A 12,757-nucleotide genomic window follows, 5' to 3' on the forward strand; every position below is an offset into this window, starting at 1 on the left:
TGAGCCCTTCTCTCTTTCCTGACCTCACTTGTGGGAGGTTAGCCCTCGGTTCTTCTTTTTCCCCATCCAATCATAATTGTTCATGAATTCCAAAAGGCCCTCAAAGTATCTGTTGTCCCTTTCTCTCTTCTCTTTTCTATCAACACTGTTAAATATTAACCATATATTTGCATACCTCTTTCTTACTTACAGTGGAATATTGGAAGGCTCAATCATTAAGTGTGAGTCCCACCAAACTAGGACTCATACAACACTCTCCTCCAGGCCAAAACTTTTGATATCCACTGGGTTTTTCTTATACTATCTTATATGGAGCTAAATTTGTAATGATTTAGTTAATTCCTGAGTTATGTGACAATAAGAAATCAGTCAAATTAGCACTCCAGAAGTGCAGCTTAGACCTAGGGACCAGAAACAAGGACCACAAAAACCTGTTAACCAATAAGTTTCACTTGTACTTCATGTTTAACAACTGCTGAGGGTGAATGGGAAGTGAGGGAAAAAGAGTTTAACTTCATATCACAGAAACTTGCGCTAAAATGAAGAGGAAAATGACCCAGTTCCTGGTTCAAGTCACTGTAATCTGCTTCAATAAATAGTAACAGCACACAAGGAAAACAAACACTGTATGATAGGAACAATGGATAATTAAATACCAGATCAGGGAGGACAGATTACACTTGCTATGGGATTTCATTAAAGAAGGATTCCAAAAAGTACTGGCTTCTTCTGAGAAGACTTCTCAGAACAGGTAGCATTTAAACTGAGTCTTGAACAAGTATATAGAGGGTAGGGAACAGGCCTTCCGGGCAGGGAACAGGCACAGTGTCAGGAATGGCACAAAGGGCTTATGGAATAGGGGACAAAACTGGCTGAACACAGGAGTGCTACGTGTTGGGGAATATGGGGGAAGGCTGGCTGAGGTTGGTTAAATGAAACATAATTAGACGGAAGAGAAAGGAGGTGGAAAGACACATGGAAGACTGTGGAAAGCCCCTGAAGATGGAGGTCAGCATAATAATATGAAGAACTCAGTGGTACTTTGACACTGTATGAATGTCTAGGTTTAAAAAATCAGGAAAACACAATAAAACAATAAACTACTGATAGAATGATATGTACCCAGAGGCCAGATACCAAAGAATACACACTGTGTCTTTCCATGTATGTCATATATGGTGATAGAGGTCAGCTTAGGTGTTGCCCTGGGAGAGTATGGAACACAAAGAAGTAACAGAGAACCGTGTAGGGTGTTAGAAATATTTTATAATATCTTGATCTGGTGTTGCATACATGGGTGCATAGAGATGTAAAAATTCAGTTATTAGCAATAAAGTTAACCTACTAGATTTTTTTTTAATGTATGCGTACATTAAAAAAAAATCTAGTAGGTTAATTAGGCTGTCAGTTGTGTGAAGTAAATTTTGGTCAAGGAATAGCCAAGGTAGTAATGCAGTAATAAGTTATAAATGTACTCACTGTGCTCTAGAATGTCACAATTGGAATACAAGAAACATGTGTAAGAAAAAAGACAAATATTCAACATTGATGGTTGGATGAGCTGAATAAGTTAGATCACTCTACTTTCAATTTAAGAACTTGGCCAGTGTTTGGATACCTCTGAACAAAGAAAAAAAAGAAATACAATTTTTATTATGCATATGCTATGTATCAATCCCTGACGTATATTTTGACACATATAAACATGGGAAATATTACACCTTGTAACTGAGACAATGAAGATGAGTGAGGTAGCTGGTTTTGACACTAGAGGCTGAGAAAACCATCAGCTCATAATCGTAAGAAGTCTGAAGCCGGAGGAAAAGAATCAAGAGAAAATAGTGGTAAGTGCCAGGAGCCTCTGGAAACTACATCAGAGATGAAGACTCCAGGACTGTTGAGCTTTCTAAGAGTCCCAATAACTCAGGTAAAAACAGAGGGCTTAAAACTGAATCCTGGGGATATATGTATGCATATAGCTGATTCACTTTGTTATACAGCAGAAACTAACACAACACTGTAAAGCAATTAAACTCCAATAAAGATGTAAAAAAAAAAACAAAACCTGACTCCTGCAAAGTAACAATTGTTACGACAAACAGTAAAGAATTATAAGAAAAATAATCACATGCCTGTCCCAACAGAGAAATATCCTAAGCTCCATCTCACCATTTCTCCGATTGGCCTTTCACAAAATACAGTCCCATCAGCTGAATATAGGTTTGTCAAGTAACTGTGAGTAAGACTGAATTAAACAGAAATAAATCAATTCCTTCCTCCAAAACTTTTCAGAGTATGTAATGTAACAAAGTGAAACTTGAATTTCATGTCGGGATGTAGAGTACAGCTCTTCTCAAATGCTTCTGTCTTGTAACTACATTAACATCATCTAAAACCAGTGTTCTGCAGGACAGAGATTGTGAAACGCTGCTCTCATCATGTAAGATATCAAGTCTTTCTGAAAATCCATTCTTCCTTCTGCCCTTTCTCGTGTTGTCCCTGTTACCTGGAATGTCTGTCCTAAGCTCCATCTGCCAAAACCCTACCCATTTTTAGGATCCAAGAGATAATAAAAGGCTTACATTACTGAAAGGCAGAGAAAGAAATCCCTTCCTAGGGATCTACATTTCCTTACTAGGGAAAAGAAAAATTGTAAAGTATACCACAGTGACCTTAAGTCTATGAATGTAACTATGTTGTGTTACTTTGAGTTCTGTAAAAGTCAATGTGCTACAATATACATCTATATGAATGTTTGATCTCTTACAAGTAGAACTTGCTGATAACTTTCATCATGAGCAAGGTTAATGATTAAGGGAGCCATTGTATTTGGCTCAGCCCTTATAACTAGGGAATATTAAAATTGGAAAGGTCTCTAGATATCAGCAAATCTATCCACCTCATATTCTAAGTAAGGAAACTGAGACCTTCATAGATTGGATATATATATTAACAAAGGAAAAGGATATAAGATTGGCAGAACTACCTTTTAGATTAAGAATTTTGAGATTTTTATACACTACTAGGACATAATGTCCACTGATACTGAGACAATGTGTTTCTTAGTCATCATTTTCTATTGCACTGACCAAGCGAGGTGGCAGTCAGTAGTTGTACAAAGGGAAAACGAAAACTTTAGAAACTCCCCATTTATATACACAGGGAAATTCATCATTCATGTTATTTAAGCTAACTGGATGCAGTTTATCAGCTACATTGAGGAATGGTGAAGTGAAGTGTCTATACAATTAACATGTTAGTTTGTGTCATGACCTCCCTGTTGTTCAAGTGAGTTAACGGTTAGCACTCAACTAGGCACTTAAGAGTCCACTATAAATCTGGACTAAACGTTTATTTGTGGCGTCTTTATTCTTCTTTGGTGCCCTTAGGCAGAATTAGCCCTCTTATGTTTTGATAAATTCAAGTATTAAACAGGGCTAAGGTTTCACAAGTTCTTTGGCCTAAACATGGGGGTAAGGGAGACCAATGAGCTGGAGTACTTCTAGATTTAAGAATGGTCAGATTAAGGAAGAAGAGTCTTATGCCAGAGGTGAAAGAAGACTGATTATAATTACCTATTTTTAAAAATTCCAACACTTTTCAATGTTCTAAAGTGACCAGGAAGTACATGGGTTTGCTAGGAAGTAACGGAGTCAAGCAAGAATATTCTGTAAGAGGGCTTCCCTGGTGGCGCAGTGGTTGAGAGTCCGCCTGCCGATGCAGGGGACACGGGTTCGTGCCCTGGTCTGGGAAGATCCCACATGCCACGGAGCAGCTGGGCCCGTGAGCCATGGCTGTTGAGCCTGTGCGTCCGGAGCCTGTGCTCCGCAACGGGAGAGGCCACAACAGTGAGAGGCCCATGTAACGCAAAAAAAAAAAAAAAAAAAAAAAAAGAATATTCTGTAAGAGTTTGTGGATGGCAAAGAAGAGGAAAGGAAGACAGAGACAATCCTAGAAAAGGTTTTGGTTGGCCGTAATAATGAAGTCAGAAGGAGAAGAAGAAGAAGAAGAATGACACATGCAATGGGAAAGAGAAAGCAAGAATAGAGAAGCAAAAGGGAGAGTAGAAAAATGAGACAAATTTGGAGAAAGAAATGAGGAAGAAAACTGGGTGAAAGAAGGAAGCACTGATGGTAGACCACTTGACACTCAAACATTAACACGATGCACATTTAAGATGTGCCATCAATGGCCATGGTCATTACCCTCAAATAGTTTACAGTATGTGTTTCAGAGACATTTATAAATTGAAAATGCCATTAAAATAAGTGCCAGGGTATAAGTATTCATGGAATTGTATGGGAGAATAAAAAGTCCCCCGTCAAAGAGCCTTCTGAGACATCAGAAAAAAAGGAAAAACCTAAAAAGCATAAGACTCTTCCTATTTTCATTTCCAATGATACATCATCCCAATCTTGATGATCAATCAGCGATTTAAATATCAACTATAAACCCAGTATTTTATGAGCTGCTATGCAGTACACTATACTAGAGCAATAGAACAGAGAGGACCTCAAACCCTCTGTTCCCTCAAATTGAAAGACACGCTTCCTGACCCCTCCAGACCACTACTGGACACAGGGAACACACACTAATGTTTCAGGACCCCAACCAGCAGTCACCTGCTTTGTGATTACTTCCATGACACACCCCCACTAACACCACTGACTTTCCTGCTCCTACGGGACATGACACAGATTTCCTATTTTAACACATACCACAGTGCATTATGATTGCAGGTAGATGTTCTAACAACTTAAAAGAGAATGATGACTTTTTTCTCTTTACATCTTGTTATTTCCCTACTCATAATATTTCTTGAAGAGAAACCATAAAAATATAAACAAACACAAAAAACAGATAATATACAAAACGTGTGCTTTGCACCTTAACACAAACTTAAGTAAAATTAGTTCTGACAGTATCCGGCATGACAAACTTCCATGGTACAAATGAGAATGGACCAAGGTTTGAGCAGGTACAGGAGACAATCCAGGCATGAACAACACCAAGGAAAGGTAGACAGGAAGTAACATGGTGTGTAGGAAATCACGAGACCAGTCTGATGGGAAGAGACTTAAACAAGACTAAAATTCACTTTCTAAACCTCCATCTCCAATTGGACAATTCACAAGACACAGGTGCACCAAAGTGGCCAAATATTCAATCCCTTTAAAGGGGAGGAACAGTTTAAAATTTTATAAATTTAGTTTGCCCAAAAGCAACTGTCAAATGTTGGCAGGACACAATGGAGGCTTACCTTTGTTAACATAGTTAAGTCTCTCTCACAACTAGACCACTTGGCTCCACGTTCCTTAGCGCACCTGACGCACTTACACAGCATTGATGAGCTTTACACAACTGGAAGGTCACATCTTTATTTCTTATTGCAGGAACACAACATCTGGAAACTTTATTTCTAACAGAAGCTAAAGCAAAATTATTGTAAAATGAGTCATTTAAACCATACATTGTATCACCTTTAAAAAGCATCTGCTCTGTGCTAAGGATTAGAAATGACTCCTGTCCTTAAAGCCTCATTAAGGAGGAAGATCTATAAAGTCAAAATTTCAATCACATGACATAAAGCACAGAAGTGCCTATGGAGGCCAAAAGTTATATCTAAGTGACGGCTTCATGATAACCCTGGAGTACAGTCTAGAAAGATGAGGCTATGCAGAGTTGGAGTAGGAGGTGCATTAACTGCACAGGGAGCACCTGTGCAAATACACTCAAGCCTGACACCTGCTGGGCACTGTAAATACTGCAGGTGGGGATGACTAAAGACCAGCGGTCCAAGTGTGAGAAGAGACAGAAATAAAAATAGAGATGTTGGCCCAAGCAAGCCTGGGAGAGAGCATGGCTTGTATCCCACAAGTGATGAGGCCCTGGGGCTACCACTGGCTGAGTAAGGGTGCCTCCGCTGATGAGAAAAAGGCGCCCCGCAGCTGAAGAACCAATTAGATAAAGAGAGTGATCACAAAAAGCTCCCCTTCCTCAGGGCAAAGAGCCCCAGGAGGCTTGGCAAAGCACAGTTCAGACTACAGGCCTCTGTGCAGAGCACACGCTGGGCGGCTAGTATGCACTGACTCTGTGTGGGCAAGCCATTAGCAGCATTATTTTAGGCATATCTTGTCATGTTAGAAGATCACTCAACCCGGGTAGGCAGATGAACTTAGAGGAACTGAGACCAGGGGCCGCGAAACCACCCAGGAGTTTCTACCATAGTCGGGGCAAAATGTAATGTGGATGAAGAAGCAAATTTAGGAGGAGGCCAAAATTTACAAGCTAGACCCACTGGATGAAAGTCATAAAGAAAGTTCAGTGAAGGAATTCTGAAGAGAATGGGCTCTGCATTTTTCTTACAATCAATGTAAAATATTAGGCAAAATTAAGTACAGTGGCTTTTAAGGTCCCTTCCAGCTCTAATTTCTTTTGATTTCTAACTTATTACTCTCGTTAAGTAAAGTCCCTTCAGAGGTACAGAACAGTTCCTACACCTGAATGGGATGCAAAGAATAATCTGACTTCTCTTCACCAGGGAATGAGTTGAACTGTCCTTGCAGAAGAGGTAACACATGGTGAGAACCCCAGATCCTAGAAAAGGGCCAGGCACACGATAAGTATTCAGCTTTTTGAAAACAAATGAACAATCATTTCCTCTCCTAGATCTTCACACCCTTTCTCTGCTGGCTGCTTTCTTTCAGCTTATAAACTTCCTCAGTATACCCACTTAAAAAGCCCTCAGACCTATGATTCTTTGGATCTTCTTGTGGGTAACCTAAGTCTCTCCCATGCCTTCAAACACCTCTCCTCCCCAAAAGCCCAGATCTGAACCTTGGGCCCAGACCTGTCTACCAGGCCCCTCTAAAGCACTGAAGATGAAGTAAGATCCTCTCCCAACCCCCAATACCTTCCTACTGTGCTCTATATCTCTCAAAAAGATGCAGCTGTAAACTGTCACCCACGCTTGCTGCCCTCCCTTTTCTAACTGGTCACCAGGCCCCACCCATTCTCTCTCAGATCTGCAAAATCCAGTCCAACCTTTTATAACTTAAGTGGAAACCTTAGATTACAATTCACCCTGCACCCAATCAACTGCCTTGCACATGGAGGTCCAAGTGAGTCTCTAAACCAGAAGTCCATCTCACCGTTCTTTAGGGTTTCCCACAGCCTTCAGGATAAACATCTAAACTTCTGACAGGACAAACAAGGCCCCGTTCTGTTGGGCCCCACTAGGTTTCCAGTATCAACTCTCATTTCTTTCCCAAACCCTGAGTTCTAGTCCTATACCTTAGTTTTGCCATATTTTCTTATATTTCTCAAACTTTGACACACACTGCTCCCTCCTGCCACGCCAGGAGCTTCTACATATCCTTAGAAAGGATGGCACCTCCTCCAAGAAGCCTACCCTGAACTTTCCCTTCCAAGATTCTGTGCTCTGCAAAGGGGAAAGGTGGGGGGGGGAGGGATACATTAGGAGTTTGGGATTAACACAGACACACGACTCTGTATAAAACAGATAATCAACAAGGACCTACCGCATAGCACAGGGAAGTCTACTCCATAGCCTGGAACAAACTGTACGGGATAAGAATCTGAAAAGGAATGGATATATGGATAACTAAACCACTTTGCTGTACACCTGAAACTAACACAACATTGTACATCAACTAACCTCCAATATAAAATAATAATTAAATTTAAAAAAAGATTCTGTGCTCTGTAGCACCAGAACTCACTTCTTCCAGAGCACTGACTACTGTGCTTGTGTCTACCTGCCGCCCAGTAGAAGGGGAGATTACCTAGGGCGGAAGCATCGTCTCCAGCAGCCCTTGGTTCTGACAACTCATTCAAGTGCCAGGCTACTTGACACACATAACCTGCTTAATTAATTCTAAGAACCCACAGAAAGAGTGGTTTTTAATGTCATTTTACAAGCGTGGGGATTGCAGTTCAAAAGTAACCTGCCCAGGCCACAGACAGCATAAGCCCTGGAATTCAAATCCTAAGCTGCCTTCACACCAGTGCCCTTTCCACTATATGATACGACTACTGAAAAACAGAATTTTTTTTCCTGAGCCCTCTTTTAATGGAAAGGAAATGAAGCTGGGATATACCAATTTCCTAATCGCTTTGGCGTGTACCAGGCAAAGTCGTTCAACAGACCAGGTAATATCTGTGGAACAATTAACGATGCTCCAAACTGTCCTAAGTCCTACATTGTAGGGTCTACAAGCATTAACACAGTGAGACCTTGTAACCTCCAGAGAGAGTGAGTCCTGTTCAGCCCATGCTACAGATGAGAACACTGAGACCTAGAAGCCTTAGAGCACTCGGTCGGGGTCACCGAGCCGGCAGGAGTCCGAGGCCGCACGCCCCATCTAGCGCACGCACACCCGGGCACTGGGCACCGGTTCTAGTGCCCACCTTCCACCTTGCACCATCTAAAACCCCGCTTCGCAGCGCCCACACGAGAGCCCCTGGAAGCGGGAAGTACAAAGCTGTCTCAGCTGTCTCAAACAGATGAACCAGTTTGCAGGGCAGAAGCTGAGACACAGATGTAGAGAACAAACGTATGGACACCAAGGGAGGAAAGCCGCAGGGGGGTGGGGATGGTGGTGTGCTGAACTGGGCGACTCGGATTGACGTGTATACACTGATATGTATAAAATTGATGACTAATAAGAACATGCTGTATAAAAAAATAAAATAAAATTCAAAAATCAAAAAAAAAAAAGAATACTGTCTACTGTCCTCCGCGCCCCCTGGAACACTCACTGTACATATCCAGGAGGTGCCTGCAGAATGAATGAATCCATGAACAAACAAGCTCACTCGTTTCAAATGTGCAGTCACATGCGAAATCTGACCTTCTGAGAAGTTAAGCTTCTGGAAGGAGCCCATTTTCTTAATGTATTCAGCATCGAGTCATCACATAATAGGAACTCTTATGAAGTACTGGCCCCCTCACTTCCCATGAGAAAGCAAAATTCCTCAGCAGGGAAATGGGAGGGTAGCAGACATTACCCGCAAAGCTTTAGGAAGGCTGCGGCTCGCTGAGCACGTCACTAGGGCCCCTGACCGCCTGCCTGGTAGTAGGACAGACACACCAGGAACGGCTGCTGACCGGCAGAAAGAGCGCCCGGCCAGGCAGGCAGCACACCCCGCACCCTGCCAAGCGAGGTCTGGCCGGCAAGGGAAAGACGCTCTCCACTTCAGAACTGCCCACCACCAGAAAGCCAGGTCCTGCCAGGGCCTGGACACACGAGGCCTTCCTTACAAGGGTTACACATCTGTGGCCTCGCTCTGCCTCGAATAAAAGACAGTGACGGGGACAACGTGACCATCTCCAGATGAACGTTCAACTTCGTTTCAAGTGCCTGGGTGCTGGGTCACAGTGGATTTCTAAACTCTTCCAATAATCAAAAATACCAATTTCTAAGATGCAGAAGAGTTGTTAAACATACACTTAGCACAGACCCCAGTCCCACTCCTGAGTATTTTCTCAAGTGAGGTAAAAACCCAAGTTCACATGGAAACCTGCCCTGGGATGTTTACAGCAGCTTTATTCATGATCCCCTCAAAACTGGAAACATCCCACAAGTCCTGCCACCCGCAGGCGAATGGACAAACGGAAAATGGAATACAACACAGCAAGAAAAAGGAGTGGCTTCTCATACCCGCAACAACAGGGATGACGGACTTCCCTGGTGGTCCAGTGGCTAAGACTCCACACTCCCAATGCAGGGGGCCCGGGGTCCATCCCTGCTCAGGGAACTAGATCCCCCACGCCGCAACTAAAACATACTGCACACGGTAATGAAGATCCCATGTGCCGCAACTAAGACCCAGCACAGCCAAGTAAATAACTAACTAAATAAAGAGTTAAAACAACAACAACAAAAAAACAAACCCGGGAGGAATATCGCATAGCTTTTGCTGAGCCAAAGCAGCCAGAATCAAAAAGCTACATGCTGTTGTTCCGTTTATCTGACTTTCTGGAAAAGCCAAAACCTTAGGGACGGAGAGGAGATTAGTGGCCAAGAGGCTAGAGGCACCCTGGCGCCAAAGGGCAGCAAATGGCATGACAGGATTGCTCTGCCGCCTGATGGCGATCAAAACTCCTACAACTGTGCACTACAAGTGAACTATGCTTCACGGCTACTAAGGAGACACAAATTATTACAGTTTGAAAAATGTGCCGGCCAGCCATCCCCTGCATGACAAATGCAGTAAGAGGGGCGGGGAGGTGAGGCAAGTGGATCAGCTGGAGTTCTTAAGGTTCTCCCCACTTTCAGTTTCCCTCCCCTGGCATGTCTCCCCGCCCGGCCCACTGCTGCTCAGGCCGCCCACCCGGGCCGCCTGGAGTTACCCAACCGGAAAAGCCAGAGCCCAGGCTCAGCCGCGCCTCCAGGCACAGGAAGGGCAAAAATAGAAAGCGCCAGTGCGCAGTGGAGGGCTGGAAACCCTCGGACCTCAGATAACTGCGGAGAACCTGGGCTCGGAGTCAACATCGGCTCCAGGCGGTCCCAGCGTCCCGACCCCGGCCGCGACACACTTTCCACAAAACTGACACACACGCGCGGGTCGCGCGGGCTTCCCCGCCGGGTCGCCTGGAGGCCGGTCCCCCGCAAGCTGAGCGCACGAAAGGGCGCCCCAAAGGCGCCGGCCCAAGGCGCCCGCTGCGCTTTCCCTCCGGAAGGTGGGCTGCGGGGCCCAAGCGTAAACCCTGAGACAAGGTACACGCGCACCACGCCGCCACAGGGGACGAGAGGCCGGACGCCCACCTGGCCGGACACCCTGCATTTCTGGAATCACCGGACTTGTGTGTAAATTTCCCTTTGGCGTGTCATTTTCCAAAGGCCACTCGAGATCAGGGGACAGCACGCCTCCTCTCCAAGTGTCCTGCCAGCCCACCCACTCAAGATCAGAGGGACAAAATGCCTAACTAAAACAAAACAAAACAGAAACACAAAAAACTGGAGAGAGGGAGGAAAGGGTGCCCTCAAAAATAAAATAAAAAAAACCTAAGCACGTTGACAGCGCTAAGAATAAACTACCAGGCAAAAGAAACCCTACATGTCAAATCCTAAAGTACAGAAGGGCAAGCCCGCCGGCAGTCCAGGCCCGGGGAGAACGGGGTCCCCAGCCCTGCAGAGCCAACCGCAGACCGGCTCGGGAGCCCCTCAGAAGCGCGGGGTCCCCGCGGCCGAGTCTGCGCCCCCGGCCGGCGCCGGCTCCCCTCTGCCCACCCTGCGCGCGGGGGCTGGAAACGGCCGCGGAGAACCACGGCGGGGCCGGAAGGGGGGCTCCAAAGGAGGTCTGGCGACTCGAGTCGCTCCGTTTCTCGGTGGGCTCAGCGCGCGCCGTGGGGGAAGAGAGGCGGGGGTCCGGGAGGAGGGGACGGGTGGCACTTACGTAGACCGGCAGCGGCCACGGGCAGACGGCGGGCTCGGCCCCCACGAGCGATTCCAGCCACAGCTCCAGCTTCTCCCCCATGTCTTCGCGCGCCGCCCCCGCACCGTGCTAGTCTAGCGGTTGGGGGAGGGGCGCGGCGCCGCCGGCGGGGGCGGGGCAAACAGGCAGGCGGGCGGTGAGGGGAGGGGGCCTGGCCTGGGCCTCAGCCGCCGCCGCCACGCTCCCGTCCGGCCCCCGGCTCCCTCTTTGTGGTCACAGGCCCCGGGCCTCCAGCGCTGTTGCGAACTCAGGCCTGCGTGAGGCGAGCACAATGAGCCGGGGACCGGGCCGAACCACTCGCGGCGCGCGCGGCCCACCCTGTGGACACGCCCGCTCTCACGCACGCACGCACGCACGCACGTCTTCGGCTGCCCCCAGCCACACCCACTGGCCCGAAGTGGGGACCCGAGGAGACCCCTCGGGGCCTGGGGTGGCGGGTTCGACTCCCGCCCTTGACGTACCGTGACACCCCCCCCTCCCCCCCAATAAGAAGACTATAATTCCTCATTAAATATGACAGCTGGAATCCCGGCTTCTGTTCACAAAAATGCCGTGTATTTAGCCTATGCTAGGCACCAGACCGCGGACGCTCAGTACTGGCAAAAAAGGAAATGCCCTGCCCTCATGGCACTGCCATTTTAATTGGAATAGTAGGGACAATGTTCAAGGGAGAAAATAAAGTGTCATCATCGCCATGGGGATGGTTAATCTCATGTGCGCACTGCGTGGGGCCCCGGCAACCACAAACATTATTCCAGATGTGGCCAGGAAGGTATTTTTCAGAAGAGATTAACACTGAAATTGGTCCACTTTGCGTAAAGGAGACTGTCAATGCCGCGGCGTGGGTGGGCCTCGTCCATCAGTTGAAGGACTGGAGAGAAAAATGAGGTTCCCTAGAAAGAGGGAACTGTTCCTCCCATGGCCTTGGGACATCAGCTCTTCCCTGTGTCTCCAGCCCAGAGTCCTGCCCGGACTTGCTTGCCTCACAGCCACATGAGTCAACGCCTTAAAACAAAACTATATATGTAAAAATACTGAATATATACAAGCCTATTAATTTGTATATGTGTGTATACATATTATATATATGTATACACATGTTTATATGTGCGTGCGTTTGTATTATATGTGTAAGTACTATATACAGTATACATACAAGCCTATATATTTGTGTGTATATATTGTATACATGTATGTATGTGTATATATATAGTATACATATTATAAATGTGAACATGCTGTATATATACACACACCCATATATTGATATGTGGGTGTGTGTATATATACAGTATAT

General features: G+C 45.7%; 1 long non-coding RNA gene and 1 pseudogene across 4 annotated transcripts in view; both read right to left on the reverse strand.

Moving 5' to 3' along the window:
- LOC308609967 (3-hydroxyisobutyrate dehydrogenase, mitochondrial-like) overlaps positions 1-8,907 on the reverse strand; it is a 28,886-nt pseudogene extending 19,979 nt beyond the window's left edge. The window contains exons 1-2 of the transcript in view: positions 8,874-8,907; positions 8,351-8,483 (exon numbers count right to left, since the gene is read on the reverse strand). The product of the transcript in view is annotated as a 3-hydroxyisobutyrate dehydrogenase, mitochondrial-like (transcript). The remainder of the gene's footprint in view (positions 1-8,350; positions 8,484-8,873) is intronic.
- The window catches only part of LOC308609961, a 186,036-nt gene extending 174,224 nt beyond the window's left edge, over positions 1-11,812 (reverse strand). For 2 of the 3 annotated variants that reach the window (XR_014014374.1, XR_014014375.1), the window contains exon 1: positions 11,422-11,809. This is a non-coding gene — a long non-coding RNA (uncharacterized lncRNA). Of the gene's footprint in view, positions 1-11,421 lie in introns of all 3 variants that reach the window. The other variant, XR_014014373.1, reaches the window with a different exon arrangement.
- Between the last annotated feature and the right edge of the window lie 945 nt (positions 11,813-12,757).

Source organism: Mesoplodon bidens, assembly GCF_964165515.1.
Source record: "Mesoplodon bidens genome assembly, contig: HAP1_SCAFFOLD_206, whole genome shotgun sequence".
Classification (NCBI taxonomy): domain Eukaryota; kingdom Metazoa; phylum Chordata; class Mammalia; order Artiodactyla; family Ziphiidae; genus Mesoplodon; species Mesoplodon bidens.